The 17,450-nt window shown below is 37.8% G+C and overlaps 1 pseudogene; it reads right to left on the bottom strand.

The window, feature by feature from the left end:
• Nucleotides 1–10,618: 10,618 nt before the first annotated feature.
• Nucleotides 10,619–11,506, bottom strand: LOC102482346 (F-actin-capping protein subunit alpha-1-like; annotated as a pseudogene).
• Nucleotides 11,507–17,450: the final 5,944 nt, after the last annotated feature.

The following is a 17,450-nucleotide window of genomic DNA, read 5'->3' as shown; positions in this document are numbered from 1 at the left end:
CTCTTCTCCTCCATTCTCTCAGGGCATTTTGTACATGCCCACACAAGTACCTGGCATATTTTTCAAGCATCTGGGTCCAAGACTCAAATCACATAGCTGGCCATGTGGGACTCAGCTACCGTAACCACCATGCCGCTGGCTGGCCTGCCCCACAGATTTCTTTTAAGGATTAGGTAAGGCAATGCACGTAAAGTGCCTGATGTATAGTAAGTGACCAGTGAGTTATTAGCACAGTTCTGTGTGTCCCTGATGAATCAGGCCATGCCCTGAAATAACTATCTGTCCATTTTACTCGTTTCAACATTATAATGGAAAATCCAGTGGAATCAAGTTTAGCTATGTAATTGTGAGATAATCAGACAGATGGGATTTTTCAATGCAAAGAATTAGGGTATGTTTACAGAGATGCTCTTAATGGTCAAATGTTAGATTTGAATATACAAACCTCATTCTCCTGAGCTCTTTTAGCTACTTAATTAAGAATGTGTGTGTGTGTGTTTAAGAGATCTTTGCTATGGAGCACGTGTACTTGCTGGAAAAAGAGAGAGACAGAGAGACAAAAAGTGAGAAATCACCTCCCCAGGTGGACGGACACACTACAATCTCATTTCCTCCATTTTCTTCTAAAGATTTTGGGCATACATGTACCTGTGCTCAGCTTGAATTTCAAGCTATTGGATCTAGGACTTGAGTCACAGTCAGCCATATGGGAGTTCATATGGCTTATGCCACCTTAACCCCTATGCCACTTGCTGGCCCCAAGAATATGAGTTTTGAATCTAGACTCCCTGGTTTCGATTGAAGTCTCACTATTTAGCACATGTGTGATGTTGGACAGGTCACTTGAACTCTGTGTTTCTCTGTAAAATTAGAGATAATAATAGTATTTACATTATTTTAGGACCTCTCTTTCTGTCTCCCTATCTATCTATCTCATTTAGAGCACAACTGACCCATAGTCAGTGTCTTGTAAGTGGTGATTCTTGTTATTTTAACCCTAAATTACAAAGCATCCTCAATCAATTTTCGAATTTGTAGTATATGAAGGATCTTTTAAGATCAGGGACTTGATTTTGTCAAGTCCACGTGTAAGAATTTTTATCACCCTGTCATACCCACACTAGATTTCAGTCCTCATTAATCAGAAGAGAATTGCTGAAGCTCCCTCTAACCCTACATAAGGTGCTAGGAGAAATGTGGTGAGGCCTGGTGGCTCATGGTGAATGAGCCTTCAAGGTTTGGAATTTCTTTTTTATCATAGTATGTTTATTTAATCAAAAGAGGATTAACTTCAATATAGTTTCCCCCCCTATGTACACCATTTTCAACAGATAATTTTACATTCTTAGGTCTGTTAAGTATTTCTTCTCTTTATCTCTCCTGCCTACCCTCTACCACCCACTCATCTCCCTTACAGGCCAGAAATCTATCTTGCTCCTTCTTCAAACCTTAACTCGAATGACTTGGAAATCAACATAACTACTTTAACTAGATTTTAAACTATATTTTCAGCTTATTTTACTCATCCTTGTAAGTAATAGTATTATAAATTTAATTTTATTTTCAAAATGAAAGTAAGTTATTTTATACACTTAAAAGAATGTGCAAGAACTTAGATAACTTGATCAACATACAAACATAAAATATTGAGGCTAAAAGTTCCTAACAAATGCAAAAAAATTAGATTAGAAATTAGGATTTTCTATATTCTAAAATAACAACTCTTTAATATAATACTTTTTGTGTATTAGTGCATATATATGAATGTGAGTGTATCATAATACAAAAACCCTTGTAATATATACAGAAATTCCAAATCAGTAACATCACAAATTTGGAAAGTAATGTTTTTTTCTATTTTCTCTGAAATTTTCTTGCTTAGTTTAGGAGAGCCATTTTATTTTAATACCCCTAGTTTTCACAAATCAATTTATATCTACTCATTGACAATCAAGGTCTAATTGACTTTCATAATGTTTTCCTGGCACTTGCAGAGTGATGCTCTTAAAATTCGGGCTCACTCTTTTCTCTCTCAATTGCTCCTTCTACATAATTTTTAGTGCTAATCCTCTCAGATTTGGATAGTGAGACACAAAGAAGTCCAGACAGTCCTTAACGACTTTTTCTGTTATCATTTGCAGTTTCAGAGACCCCTCACATTAGTCCCAATATTGTTGGTATGACTTTTAGTTTTATCCTATTATAAAAGTATGCACCTGTTTGGGAAAGTTGTGTGGACTTTCTAGAGTCAATAGAGAATTCTTTCCTCTTGAATAGAGGGACCAGTAGCAAATTTTGGCATAAGTGACTGCAGATGTAAAGACAAATGGAGAAGCTAAAATAAACAAAACAAAACAAAACAAAACAAAACAAAAAAAAAGAAGAGCTCTCCCATTCCACGGCTATGTAGAGAACTGAAGTTAGGCTTCAGGACAAGCCTGGTTCTAATTCTGTCACTTGCCAGCTGTGAGACATTGGGCAACTCATTTAGCATTTTGATGTTCCATTTCCTCATTTGTAAACCAGAAGTAACAGTGACTATTTAACAGAATTTGAGTATTGTTTCAGATAATGAATAAAAGGTTCATGGGTATTGAGGTGGAATGTTGTTTAATGAATTGGGACAGTTATCTGCTGCAATTATTCCATAAGAATAATTTACAGGAGAGCCCCTTTCCCTTATACGATAGGTTGAAGTTTGCTTGTCTTACAGCAACCAAGAAGGCTTGTAGGATGTGTTTAGGTTTGAGATTGAGTAACTTAATGATTTGGAGGGTGATGGTTAACTAAAATCCTGTTTAAATATTGCCATCAAGAGAGAAAATTTTTGTATTTAAAAATGAGATTACTGAGGCTAGCAGGTGGCATGGTAGTTAAGGCACTGAACACTCCCACATGGCTAACCATGGTTCAAATCCTGGACCTGGTAGCTTGCTTTCTCACTTTCCCTCTCTCTCTCTCTCTCCCCCTCTCTGTGTGTCTCTCTGGTAAAATTAAAATAAATGAATGAATAAATAAAATTAAATAAATAATTCTTAAAAAAAAGAGAAAGATTTCTCAGCTCTAGAAACAGAAGGCAAAGCTGGACACGTTGAAACCAAAGGTAAAGCACACCTAAGGTTTTATTTCCATGTGTGGGTGCCCCAAATCTTATTCCAGAACATTAAAGAGAAAGTAGTTAGCAGCTGTATGGAGTGCTTTATGTCAGAGAACTCTGTTACTGAAGACACGTGAGTTCTTCTTTCACTGAGAGAGAAAAGAAATATCCTCACTCTTGCAGCAATAACATGGGTAGGCTCAGTTTGGTCTGAGGCTGGACCTCCTACAACACCTTGATACAGGTGTGGTCAACACCAGGCCTATTTTGCACAATGGAAGTTGGAAAGCCTGAGAGGTTTAGTGATTTCATTGGATTCATAAATGCTGGAGCTGTATTTCTGTGAATAACACTAGCTTCGAAAGCCACACAAAAGTTCAATAATAGAGTACAATTAAACGCCTAGTATGGTACCTTGCACATGGAAGATATTTAGTAATTGATGAATCAATGTGAACTTGTAGAGTTGATTTATGATTCAGTTTATCTTCCATCAAATATCTTCAAGAAAGTGTTAAACTTTGTAACCAAATTTGCCTAGTTTGAGTTTAATAGATACATTTGGTGACAGAAGAAAAAGTGGAAAATAATAAGAATCTCAACTGAATTGTGGAATTGGTAGTGTTCCATTTCCCTATAGATCTTGATTTGAGTTGTCCTTAACGTCATGTCTCCTCCTCTCACCTCAACAGGTGAACTGTGTTGTCAAGATCTTATTTTTTTAAGGTCTTTCTTTCATTCAAGTGTATAAATGATTGATGAAACCAAGAGAGTCTCTCTAACGTAAGGTGATAATTCAAAAAGCGCCAAGACTTTAATTTAAGAATTTAGATTTAGATGGTAAAATGCATAGCCTCACTCAGAAGAGAGAAGGGTGTTGAAGGTTTAAGATTTCTGCACCTTTTGGAAAATCTGCTATGTTGTCTGTCTGGTTTACAGCTCTTCTGAAGTACTTTTCAGACTGCTTAGTCACATCTGGCGCTGTTTTCAAGGACATGAAAATTCCTTAAGAAATTTTACTCCCTCTTAATTGTCTTCCTATTTGCAAGGGTTAAAACATGTTTCAAGAAGTCATCAAAGGCATGATGAAGAGGAACCAAGATTAGGCTGTGATTCTAGAATGAGGCTCTTAAACACTTCACTCTGCAGCCTTTCTCAGCTTATCACAATGAGCAACTTTCTCTCCTTTGAGCAAACTTCATTTTGAAAAGAGTGGTTGCATATTTCTTTTACCTTAGCATTAAATAGCCTGGAGGATTTACTTTTCACAAAATTTTAAATAGTTAACACATTCCTAAAGCTAATAACTTTCACTATGATCTTCTGGAGACTTTAAGCAAATGTACTGAATATTTAATAATCAGCTGATTACCCGTTGAAGAGAAGCTGTGTTTCTTTGAGCTCTCTTTTAGTCATAGGGCCCATCGAAGACATAATGTGGAATAGAGTCCAGTTTATATGTGCATATCAATAAATAAAACACTGAAGTGGGGAAACTACTCAATATTCAACTGATAAGAACATGGAATTGTCTGAACTAGATCGCTGAATTTGATATAAACCTTGATTTTCTGTATTTTATCTTGAAATTTAATTTTTCATGAAAGAAAACTCAAATTAAAAAAAGAATACCATGAGTTAATTTTTCTTTCTTTTTTAAAAAATTGTCAGTGAGACAGAGAGGGAGAGGAAGGAAGCACTTCCCAAGGGGAATGGCCACGCTGCAGTCCTTTCTCCAGCATCTCTCCCTCCTTTCGGGATTTTGGGCATTACGCACATATGCACCATCTGTTTCTTTTTTTCTTTTTGTATAGCAAGGTGGAGAGTTTGTTAAAGGAGAAAGAAGGAAAAACATCTCCTAAGAAGAAGAGACGGCCCCAGAAAATGGGTTGCAGAGGAGGACATGAGGCCACCCTTGTGTTTTTTCAAGATGCTGAGGCTTTTTGCAACTTGAATTGCACAGTGGGTCATGTTGGATCCATCTTCCTTAACAATTAGGCTACAGGGCTGGCCTGAATTTAAAAAACACTTTTTTAAAAAAGATTCTTTGGTGTAGGGTGTGTGCACTTGCTAGAGAGAGACAGAGAGAGAGGGAGGGAAAATGAGAAATTGTAATGGGTAGTTAACTAGAAATGAGGGGGTGGCTCTAAGAAAAGAGCGGATGGACATTAGCCACATCAATCACAGCTTATCAGTAGTTACAACCAGACCCTCCATGAAAATGCCTACTTCCCATCCAGTTCCTGGCACTGGGAAGGTGAGGCAGATCTCATTTTCTTCTTTAGTACCTGAGAAAAACATGTAGGTATGGTTGTTACTCTTCTTCTTAGTCCTCATAAATAAAAAAGAACCTAACAAAATGTTTTGGCCAATATCCTGATTCCCACTGGGGCAAAAAACTGATTGGCCAGATAAGGATGATCATCCAAATAAGGATGCTCATATCTTTTAAGTCCACACTGAGCATGTAAAGTTAGATAATTGAATTTCTCCCCTGTGAGAGAGATATACAAGCACAGGAAAAGCCCACAAATTCATACAAAGAGCATAGAGACTATGACCGACTTTCCCCTACTAAATGTTTACTGCCAAGTCTTGGAATAAAAATACCTAATCCCTGGGGCCAGCAGTTAGTATAATGGCTATGTCGCTGGACTCCCATGTAGTCGACCATGGTTTGAGTCCCAGACCCGGGGGCTTAAACTCACACTGTGCGTGTGTGCGTGTGTGCCCAAGATCCTGAGCAGAGAATGGATGAGAAAGGATTGCAGTGTGGCCATCCCCCCTGAGGGGCGATTTCTCACTTTCGGTCTCTCTGTCTCTGTCTTTATGGCAAGCGCACACACCCTATTGCAAAAACCTCTCCAAGACAAAAAACAAAACAAAACAAAAGGCCATAAAAAATATAAAGCTTAGAAATCTGGACGTAGAGTCAAGGATTTTACACAACATAGATCAACTCTTCCATTCTATGACAAAAATCACTCCCCAGGAGGATGACCATGCCACAATTCCTTCTTTTCCATTCTCCCTTCCGAATTCTGGACATGCACATACATGCACCCTGGTGATTCTTCAAGCTGCTGAGTCTAGGACTCGAACTGTGGTGGCGATGTGGAAGTCAAGTGCCTTTTATACCGTACCACCTGCTGGCCCTGAATTTTAAGAATTTTTCCAAAAAAATAATTCTATCTGTAAATTTAATTTTGCCATGTTCTCCTGAAATACGTAAATAAAAGTCCAAAGCATGTGAAAAGGAAAAAGTATGCCTCATACATTTTGAAAAATGGAGTCTAAAAGGTAATGAGTTACTAAGCCAAAAAAGACTTGATAGAACCTTAAATGACTATTACTAACTGAAAGAAATTAACCTTAAAAGGCTATACATTTCAACATCTCAAATATATGACATTCTGGAAAAGGCAAAACTATAGACATAGTGGAAAAAGCCAGTGATTTCTAGTGACTATGCAGAAGGAGGGACGGAGGAGTACAGAGGATTTGCTATTGTAATGATGAGTACGTGTCATGATACCTTTGTCCTACCCTGTGGAATTGTACAACACCAAGAGTGAACCCTAATGTGAACTATGGACTTTGGATGAGAATGAAATGCCAGCGTAGGTTAATTAACTGTAAACAATGTATCATTGTTATGGAAGATGTTGGTAAGGGGTGAGCTTGTACTTCTGCAGGATGACGTGGTATATGGGAAATCTCTGTACCTTCTGCTCAACATTGCTGTGAACCTAAAACTGTTCCAAAAAACTACAGCATATGTTTTAAAAGAAAAGTCTAAAAATTTGAGCTGAATTTGGAGAAGGATAGTTAGAACTGAGAAGTACAGGGAGAAAAACTGCGAGTCTAAGAACTTGGCTATCTATATGGGCATGTAGAGCTAAGGTGCTCTATAAAGTGAGATGAAATGGGCACGAAGACGAGTGAAAGATGAATGACTGCACTTACCCTCACCCTCCTCGTCTGTCCACCCTTTCGCTGATACCTGGCTTGAATTTTTCTCCTTTGGAGGAAATTTAATCAGGTTTTGATGGGTGCTAGCAATCCTCAAAGTGTTAATGAGTTTGTAGAGAGAGCTTTAGGCTGGTTTGGTCATCAAGGATCAAAATATCCTTCGGGTGCACACAATGTATATTTATGACAGAGGATGGAGTAAAAAGACATATAAAATACACAGAAGACATACAAACATTTTTAGGAAGCTCTTCTGGTATCTGCTAGCAATTGCATTTAGTATCACTTTCAATGCTGGGGTTAGAGGTGAATTTGGGAATTTTTTCTCCTTTCTCCTTGGAGATAATTCATTACACTTGCCCTGAGGGCCTTTTGAACGAGAAGAATTCATCACCCAAACTTCCCAGCTTTGTAGTTAATTGCTCTCTGGGGTTGTCTAGAACACAAACTAGCATAAATGCTCCAAAGACATTTATTGAACTCCATCTTAATGGCTGGATCCTTCAATTTTCCAATGCTAATCAAGATATCTTTCGATAGTGTGTGATGAAGGAACTCAGAATAGCAGTGAAGCATAGACATAAGCTAAATACCCACCCCAGATAGAGAGGCAAGGTGTTTATGAGACAAAGAAAAGGGTTATCATCTGTTGAGGGATAACCTTATAGTATTGTCAACTGGACTGGTGCAAAATCTACATATGTTGGAATTTTTACTTTGCAAGCTAAGTAACATGATTGAATGTATAAAAGAAATTGAAATAATAATAAAAAATTAAAAACCCTTAAGTCAGTTTCATAACTGATTAGATTCATGTTTTATAATTTCTTAGATTGTAAACATTTTTGTGTATATCATTTATGTAAGTCTTAACCTTGAGATACTAATATTTTATTCTAATAAATTTACTTATATTAATAAAGCAAACATGTAATAAATTGTAAATTAGGTATTTAGGGGAGTAAGCCGTATGAAAAGTAAACAGACTTTAAATCAGAAAGTTATCATCTAGGGACCAGCAGTTAGTGTAATGGCTATGTCACTGTCTCTCTTTGTCTCTCTAGTGAGTGCATGCATCCTATAGCAAAAACATCTCCCCCCAAAAAAGAAAATTATCATCTAATCACAACTGATAACGAATTTGTACTTACTTATTCTACTGTTTTAGAATTCTGGAGTGGCAATTTATCTCCTTTCCACGTCAAACCATTGTATAATTCTAATTTAATTTACAATTCCTTTTTCAAATTAATTTTTGTATTTTTTTGGATCATGTACAACAATTGGTGTGAATGCTGATTTTGGTTTTACACAAACTGAATATACTGACAAAAATAGCAGTGATTACATCAGTCATCATATTCTAACACTGCTAAGTGTTTTAATTACTGTTTTTGGAGACTTTTGTTTGTTTATTTTGTTTGACTGACCATGAATAAAGCCTCTTTATTCTTAAAAAAAAAAAAAAACCTGCTCCACAGAAGAAAGCGCTATTCCCTCTATGTAAGTGTATATTTACTACCCTTTCCATTCCTTCACAGAACCTGTTTGGCATGATTATGTTAAATGAATGGCACTTCAATCTTCTTAAACTCCTACTACGTGCTAAACTCTGTACCATGTGCTTAACACGTAGCACAAGCCTTCTGAAATACTCCTGTAGATGGTAAAACTGAAATTCAGAGAAGCTAAACAAGTCGTTCAAGTTTTACATCTAGTCAGGGATTGATCTGGTATTTGAATCCATGTGATACCAAACCCTGCATACAAATGTATGGCTCATGCATTGATCTTGGAACTAAATTGCACATAAATGCATTGATATGGTCAATAGTACCCACCACTTAATAGAGTCATTTATTTTTTTCTCCCACAGAAACCTACTATCTTCCTCCAGGAGCTACATATTAGATATGGACTCTTTTCTGAATAGATTTTTAAAAAAAAATAATTCAAATATATTTTATTTGAAATAAACAAAAATGCTTACACAGTTCAATGGATCACTTAGAAGCAAACTTTTGCTTTGCTTGTATTACTGAGCAAAAACAGAGCTGAAACACAACACTCTTCTTTCTTAAAATGTATTTGCAGATAGGTAGGAAGATATTACTTGTTTTTTTTTTTTTTTTTAACTGAGCTATTCTTAAGGCCTGGTCATAGAAGTAGAGACAATGTGAATGAACCCACATGACCAGCTGCCCTATCACACAGCCCATACATGCCTGCCAATGTACTTGGAAGAGTTGCTGTATCACAGTTCCATTTGAATTTTTGGCAGGCAGGACTGAGGATGAGTAATTTAAAACAAGTTTTATATCTTCTTTAAAAGAAATCACTAGTATTCCCTTAAATAACAGCTTACAAGAGAATGACCGCTGGAAGTTGCCCTTTTCACTTTGGTTCACTTCTAGTTTCTGTGCTTTACATAGCTATTTTATTCATTTGCTTATAGTATATCCTGCCATAAAGTATTAAAGCACAAGGTCCCTAGTAGTCCTTCCATATCTGCATTTTTCAAGTTTTGTGCTCTACAACATCCACAGTATGTCAGCAGTTCTTGAAAATTAAAAAAAGAAAAAACATAAATGAGTAAAACTCTTCTAAAAATGCAGATGTGTAATGAACTACAATGGTCCTAGAGTGGGAGGAGGCAATAAGGGTGGGGAAATGAAGCAAATGTGCAGGGCATGTGGTTCAAGTTCTTGGGTTTAAAAACAAGGACCAGCAGGTGGTGTGGTGGTTAAGGCGCTGGACATTCCACATGGCTGACCATGGTGCAAGTCCTGGACCTGGTGGCTTGCTTTCTCACTTTCTCTCTCTGTGTCTCTCTCTGGTCAAAATAAAATAAGTAAATGAATAAATAAAATTCAAAATAATTATTAATACAAAAAAACCCACCAAGCTCCTCAGAGAACCTGGCTATCAAGGAATTACCAGAAAACTTTCTTTCCAACTTCCTTTGTACCCCTCACCCCCTACCAAGGACATGAGAACTCCACTCCAAATTTTTGAAAACTACAGGTGTGAGATGCGATAAATGATGATCAAGGCAGTTGGAGGGAAAAGGATGGCCCTGTCTTCCCCTTAGCTGTAGTTTGTAACATTGCTTCTTGAGCCATTGGTAGATCAGTAAAAACCAATCAAGTACCAGAAGTGCTTTGGAGGATGGGGTAGAACAGTAGTGAGCACATTACCTGTCTCAATCAGTAACAGGATGTCACGGCTAGGAACATTTTCTAAACAGTAAAATGACTCCAGGATCCATCTCTTTCTCCAACATTAAATGTAGCAAAATTAACAGCAAAAGATTTATAAGTAGATATGGTGATAACAGAAAATTAAAAGGCAGAGAACACAACAGAACAAGAAGCTATAGGTTCAACAGTATTTCATGAAGCTAGAAAACCTCTTAACTTTGAAAGCCCTAGCAAAATATCACTCTTGTTTATAAATCACTTATTTATCTTATGACCGTGTGTTGCTGTTGAATTCTTTTCTTTCCATATATCAAAGAATCTTACATTCTGCATCTCTTTCTTTCTTCTGCTAAGCATTCTGCATTTCTTTGCCAATCTTGTAGCTGATCATCTCGTTCCAGTTGATTTTGGTGTGGGTAACTGGAAGCTGCTGGTGTAATGCCTTGAAATGTGGCATCTGACATTGTTTGATAGTTTTCACTAATTGCTGTATGATACTAATTTTCTGCATTCTCTCTGATTTTAATCAACTCCTTGGCAGCTTGGACTTTATTTGAAACTGTTACTGAATCCTGTACATCTTTATGACTAACTAGCTGAACATTGCCATCTTCCTAACAGTGAACCTGAACCTTAAGCACTCTAGCCACCTGGGCTGTAGGTGGTGTGATGGTGAACTTCCACTCTGATCTCCAGCAAACATTCCAGAAATTTTTAGGCTGGAACTGGTGACTTTCAATACATCCAATAATGGTCTATTGTCCACCTATAGTTTTAACAAGCAGTAGAGAATCTGTTGGAATAATGATCTTTCACATAGGCCCATAAAGCACTGTCTCAGGACTCTCTCCAAGATTTCAGACCTCCATCTATTTCCTCTGGCTAGAAGTCACTTGCTTCTTTCCATAAGTAATCAAATTTAAAGAAAAATTTTATTTTTAAATCTAAAAATCTACTATTTCCCAGCCACCATGCTCTGTAATTAAGACTTGATCTTACTTGCCTTCCATTTTCACAGGTATGAGCTGGTCCATGCTATACTGGGCAAAGACATGTGCTGTCCCTTCCCTGAGAAGACTGTCATTATTAAGTAGCAGCTGGACATCATTGAATAATTCATTAAATTCCCCTGGGGTGCATGAGTGATGGATTTAACAGCTATGTGTACCTTTTCCTCATCCGACACCCAATCCTTGACCAGCCATCTTGGGCTGTTCTGAATAGATTTTAAAAACATTTTCTAATATGGCAAGGTGTAATATAAAAATGTAGTATGGGGGAATCAATACAGATAAAAAGTAATGCTGGGTCACACATTCAACAAAAAATAAGCCTTAATGCATCTGCTTGGGGATAGTGGGGAAAAAAAGAAAAGATTAGACTTATCTGTTCCTTAAAATGAGACTATTAAATTTCGATCTTTTAAAAATAGTTACAATAAGTAGTGGATGGTTAATCTCAACTCCATGGCCAATTAACAGAAAGAAACTTATTCAACTAGAGAAAAACAATGGAGTGAGAAATATCCAGAAACATAGGAGGAGGGGTAAGATTAAAGAGTCAAATAGGTATAAAGGTGAAATCATTTATTCATCCATTTCATAAGTATTTATTTATTGGAAGTTAGTTTCCTTCATTCACTCATTTACTTCTTTTTTTAATTTGACGAATGACAAATTGTATATATTTGTCATATACAATGTGCTATTTTGACATATACAAACATAGTGGCATGATTAAACTAAGTGAACTGACATATCTGACACCTCGGCTCCCTTTCATTGCAATGAGAACTGTTTTTTAATGCCAGGAAGCATACATGCAGTAAAGAAAATGGAGTCAGGATAGTTTAGTCTGGCTCTCTCACTTCCTATCTTATCATGTTTGAAGGCCACAGGATAAACAACTCATGTTATTAATTGTACTGCTCTTGCACTCTTGTTATGTAATTATGACTTTGCTGTTTTACGTCATTGCATGTAATGGACATATCTGTGTGTGATTGTTTGGTTTTGGCAATGAGCCATTATAACCTGCAGCCCCTGTAAGACAAAGGGAGAACCTGCCCTACTAGCTAGCCCTGCCCAGGTAGGCTTTGGTTTATCTAGCTCAGCCCTGGTGGTCTTGGCTTTGCTTGGTGTGGCCTTGGCTCTGCTCAGCTCAGCTCTGTGTTGAAGGAAGGAAGAGGAAGGAAGTGCTCTGTGAGCACTCTTCCATGTGGATTACAAGCTCCAGGAGGGAGGAAGCACTCTAAGAATGGTACTAGGGCTTTGGGAGCTCGCTGAATTCAGCTAATAAACAACATGACATCAGTGCCTTGTGCCTCTTTCCAACTCCCTGCATCTCTGTTTGACTTACCCTTTGGAACAAGAAAGAACCTTGCAAAACATATGCACTCACAAGAGGAAGAGAGAGAAAGAACTCTGTAACAGGGCCTCATTGCCACGTAAACCTTCCTCCTCAATTCTTTATCGCATCAGTATCCTGAACAAGCACATCTGGAGTGCTTTTCAAGACACAGATGCTGGGTTTTGAACCCTGGTTTGCCATGTGGGATCTGGATTCCTCTGTACAATGCTCTACCTCTGTGTTATGGGGCCTGCCATTGATGAGGACATTTAAAATTTATTCTCAGTATTTTAAAGTATATTATGTTATTAATTGTAGTCACCAAACTGTGCAGCAGATCTCCAGAACTTATTTTCCTGTGTAAGTGTGACTTTGTACCTTTTAACCAACATCTCCTCGTTCTTCACTTTCCTTGCCTCAACACCTGATAACTGCTATTCTGCTCTTTGCTTCTATATGTTTGATTTTTTTTGGAATCCAAAAAAAATATATATGTGAGATCATATGGTGTTTTTCTGTGCCTCACTTATTTCACTTAACATAATGTATTCCAGCTTCATTCATATTGTAAATGACAAGATCTCCTTTTTGGAGACCAAATAGTATTCCATTGTGTATAAATACCACATTTTCTTTACCCGTTCATTCATGGACAGATACATAGATTGATTCCATATCTTAGCTATCTTAAGTAAAGCTGTAATAAACATAGGCGTGTGGATACATTTTTGATATATTCTTTTTATTTTCCTTTGATAATTACCTAATGGTGGTAGTCAAGATAATATGGTAGTTCTTTTTTTAAAAAGTTTTTTGAAAAACTTCCATACTTTTTTCCATAATGACTGTATTAATTTGCATCCCCATTAATAGTGTGCTGGAGGGAACCAGCAGTTAGCGTAATGGCTATGTCGCTGGACTCCCACGTGGTCGACTGCGGTTTGCGTCCCGGACCTGGTGGCTTAAAACTCACGCCGGGCGTGTGTGCGTGCGTGCCCAAGATCCCGAGAGGAGAATGGAGGAGAAGGGATTGTGACGTGACCATCCCCTCTGGGGGGTGATTTCTCGCTTTCTGTCTCTATGTCTCTCTCTGTCTGGCGAGCGCACGTGCCCTATAGCAAAAAAAAAAAACTCTCAAAAACAAAACAAAACAAAACAAAACAAAAAACAGTGTGCTGGAGTCCTTTTTCCCTATTTTACTAACAGCTAACACTTGTTACCTTCCATTTTTTTGTAAGAGTCATACAATGGTTTTCATTGTATATCACATGATCTTCCCCAAATATACAATGTTGATACACTTGATGTAATCTTGCAGATAGAGGAAAAGCTTATCTAAGATCAACTGAGGTTCCTAAAACTATACAGATTGCAAGAGGCAGGATTCCAACGTAGGCCACGTGGCAACATTACCAATTTTTCTTGCCTGTGATGCTTACTCTTCTCATTAAAAAAAAAAAGTTTGTGGGACCAGCAGTTAGCATAATGGCTATGTCACTGGACTCCCACATAGTCAACCGCGGTTCGCATTCCAGCCCCGGTGGCTTAAAACTCATGCCGGGCGCGTGTGCGTGCTGGCCCAAGATCCCATGAGGAGAATGGAGGAGAAGGGATTGCGGCATGGCCATCCCCCCCTGGGGGGTGATTTCTTGCTTTCTGTCTCTATGTCTCTCTCTGTCTGTCTGGTGAGCACACGCACCCTATAGCAAAAATCTCTCCCAAAAGAAAAATAGTTTGTTTTGATTTACATATAATCACTGTATATCTTTGTGGAATACAACATGGTTTTTTAAAGCAGGCATACAGAGAGTAATAATCAAATCAAGAATATAGACACATTCATCATCTTCACCACTGACCACTACATTTGGTTGTGTACATTTGATATTCATTCTACTGTTTATTTTTCTGTTTATGGTACATATTAGATTGGCAAAGCATTTTTTATTATGTTGTGGTATACTCTCTTGTTTGCATGTATTCTTATATCTGTGAATCATTTTCTCCTGAACACTTCTTCCTCCTCCTTACACTCTCCCATGCAATTTCTGGAATCTACCATTACTCTTTCTACTTACATGCCATTAAGTTCTTCGAGTTCTGTCACAGAGAACAGACATTTAATTATTCTTTTTGTTATGTAATTATGCCTCTTTTTTTAAAAAAGGTTTTTTGCTATAGGGTACAAGTGCTTGCAAGAGAGAGACAGAGACAGTGAGAGGGAAAGTTAGAAATCATTCTCCAAGGAGGAGGGATGGTCACTTTAAAATCTTTTCTTCTCCATTCTGCTCCTGGGATTTTGGTCACACATGCACACACACCTGGTGTGATTTTCAAGCTGCCAGGTCAAGAACTCGAACCACGGTCGACCATGCGGGAGTCCAGTGCCTTAACCACCATGCCACCTGCTGGCCCCTCATTATGCCTCTTTTTAAAGATTTAAAAATATGATTTGTTTAAAATGATACAGTGAACGTGCATTTTGGCTTCCTGTTGTCAATTATAGCACCCTTATCTACATTTATTTGCTTATTACTGCTCATCATTTACATTATATTCTCTGTGCTGCCTGGTCTGGTGTCTTTTATCAAAATTCACTTCATGATGGTATTGAGTTTAGGTGCTTGAGGTACGCAGAATACAATATTTGGAGTATAGTGGGCATATAATTTGCTTGAGGATGATCAATCATTAGTGCCTAGTCCTCAGAGATCAGCTCATGAAACCGATCCTGCAATTTAGGCACACTTTCACTAGGTGGCAGCAACATTCCATAGTGAGCATCTGTGCAGATGGTTTGTTCTTAGTTGTAATCAAGCTGTTTGGGTTTTCAGTCTTATGCCTTAGTTTTTCGAGTAAAATAATAAATTCAGAGAAATTAAGAGCCCAATTTTCCACAGTAGAATGGGAATTGGAATTTAGGTCTTATGATTTCTCTAACTTTGTACTTTCTCCCTTGTATATATTTAAAATTTTATTATTATTATTATTATTATTGTTATTGTTATTTAGAGATGTTAGCCAAAGGGTGTTCACTTGCCAGAAAGACCGAGAGAGACAGAAAGTGAGAAATCACTCCGAGGGAGAATGGCCATGCTGAAATTTCTTCTTCATTCTTTACTCAGGATTTGATGTGCACACACTCACGGGTGGTGTGGGTTTTAAGCTGCTAGGTCTGGGACTCGAACTGTGGCCGACTACATGGAAATTCAGCTAGGTAACCATTATGCTATCTGCTGGTCTCTCCCTTTGTGTATATTTTAAAAAGATCTCTAAAACCTTTGCATGTACCTTTATCTTGGATTTGTTAGAGCTTTCTGGTGAAAAGCCTTTGGACCTTTATAAGGTTGAAATTTTTATGAGTCACTAGTGGGAGGAACACAAACTAAGAAAACTTTTCAAATCACAGGTGGAGAATCAAGATATTTTACTGTTAAGACCCACTTGATTTTTCTCTGCGCTTGCTTGAAAATGATTCAAATACACTCATTAAAATAGTTATGCTAAAATGTTAAACAAACATAAAAGCAAATCTTATTTTAGGAGAAGTTGCTTGAGAACAAATTCTAAGATGTATAAACTCCTAACAAGTCAATTTTGAACAGAATTTCAAAGCACTGCCTTCTACATCTTAACATTTATTATTTAATGTGAAGTTTATTTGCATTTATGTGCTACTTGCGTTGATACCTTTTTATTCTGATAAAAAGCACACCAGGGCTGGCTGTGTAGCATGGTAGTGAAATGCTGCTTAAGAGAAGCTGGATTCCATGTGTTGACAACAGTTCGGATACCCCTTCAGGCCAGCGTGGTGCACTCTGGCATGCACAAGTGCACAAGATCCGACAGACTAGAGGGTTGGAGGAAGGGAACTGTGGCTGCCCAGATCCTTTTGAGGGTGTTCCTCTCTGTCTCTTTCTCTTTTTCTCTTGTGTATGCACATGAAGAAAGAAAAAATAGATTTTTACAACAGTGCATAACTTTTAATTTACTATGTGTATTAGGGTTCCCTACAGAGGCAAAACCAATTAAATGGTTAGACAGATAGATACAGATATACATAGATGTAGATATAGATATAGATACATGAGAGGGGATTTATTAGGGAAATTGTCTTACATGGTTATGGAGGCTAAAAAGTCTTATGACAGGCTGTCTGCAAGCTGGAGAACAAGAGAATTGTGTGGTGTGGCCAGAACCAGAGAAACCAATAGTGTAACTCTCAGTCTGAGGTCAAAGACTTGAGAACATGGGAAGAGAAGGGGGTTGCCTGGGTGTGTCAGGTGGTTGCTGCTGGTGCAAGCTCGAGAACCAAAAGTCAGGTAACCTGGAGTTCTGATGCTCAGGTAAAGAGAAGATGAGTGTCCTAGCTCCAGAAGAGAAAGGGAGAATTGACCTTCCTTCACATTTGTTCTGACTAGATTCTCAGTCAATTAGACGGTACCCACTCACACCAGGTAAAGGCAAAATATCTTTACTCAGTTCACTAATTCAAATGCCAATCTCTTCCAAAAACTCCCTCACTGATATCCATAGAGGTATGCTCTACCAGTTATCGCGTTATTCCTCAATCTAGTCAAATAGACACCTGATCTTAGCTATCAAGGCTTATTAACCACTTTTAAGTGTACATTTGATTCGTGTTAAGTACATTCACATTGTTGTCCAACAGATTTGTTTTGATACTTTTTGGTGCTCACTTAAACTTCTGCTATTTTGGGGCCAGTAGACGGTGTAGCGGTTACATCGCTGGACTCCCACATGGCTGACTAGGGTTCAGATCCTGGATCTAGCAGTTTCAAACTCATGCCAGGAGTGTGTGCATGCATGCC

Source organism: Tupaia chinensis, unplaced genomic scaffold (assembly GCF_000334495.1).
Source record: "Tupaia chinensis unplaced genomic scaffold, TupChi_1.0 Scaffold000213_1, whole genome shotgun sequence".
NCBI lineage: Eukaryota > Metazoa > Chordata > Mammalia > Scandentia > Tupaiidae > Tupaia > Tupaia belangeri.
The sequence above is the reverse complement of the archived record's forward strand: the minus strand, read 5'-3'. Positions and strand labels throughout refer to the sequence as shown.